Below are 637 nucleotides of genomic sequence, written 5' to 3' on the forward strand. Positions count from 1 at the left end.
GAAGTGAGGAATTTCAATTAATAATTAATTTTATACTACTTTTTTGTTTAATTTAAAAATATTAAAAACTAAATAAATACTAATAAAAATTTGCTCTGATGCATTTTAAATGCAGCATAGCATGTGGTGTTTTAATTATTTTTATATTTTTTAGCTTTAGACACATTTAGTTAATACTATTTTATATATTAATAGATATTATTTTAGATTATCCAAATTAAGTTTAAAATATTCAAAGTCACAACCCCTGTCATAGCTAAATCGATTTTGCTTGTACATTTAACTACAATATATAAAGATATTTTTTTTGTTTATTTATTTTTTGCTCTAAAGTTATCCTATTTGTAAAACAAAATTATCCTAATCGTTTTACAATTCTGATATTTATTTATGTGTCTGATGATGCCCTTGTATGATGATTGTGACCTTATAAGCTGTTATTTGTAAATAAGTTTGTTATTTGCATTCCTTTTTGTACTTGAATTATAAATTTCTATTATAAGTGGAATGTAAAAATTTTTCGAACAAAACTCAATGCACTGTTTATGAGAATTACGTACAAGCAACAAAGTTTAGCCATGTCTTTTTCATTAACCAACTTTAGTCGATTGTCAAAGTTATAAAGTTAACTCTCATA

This window comes from Parasteatoda tepidariorum, chromosome 6 (assembly GCF_043381705.1).
Source record: "Parasteatoda tepidariorum isolate YZ-2023 chromosome 6, CAS_Ptep_4.0, whole genome shotgun sequence".
NCBI lineage: Eukaryota > Metazoa > Arthropoda > Arachnida > Araneae > Theridiidae > Parasteatoda > Parasteatoda tepidariorum.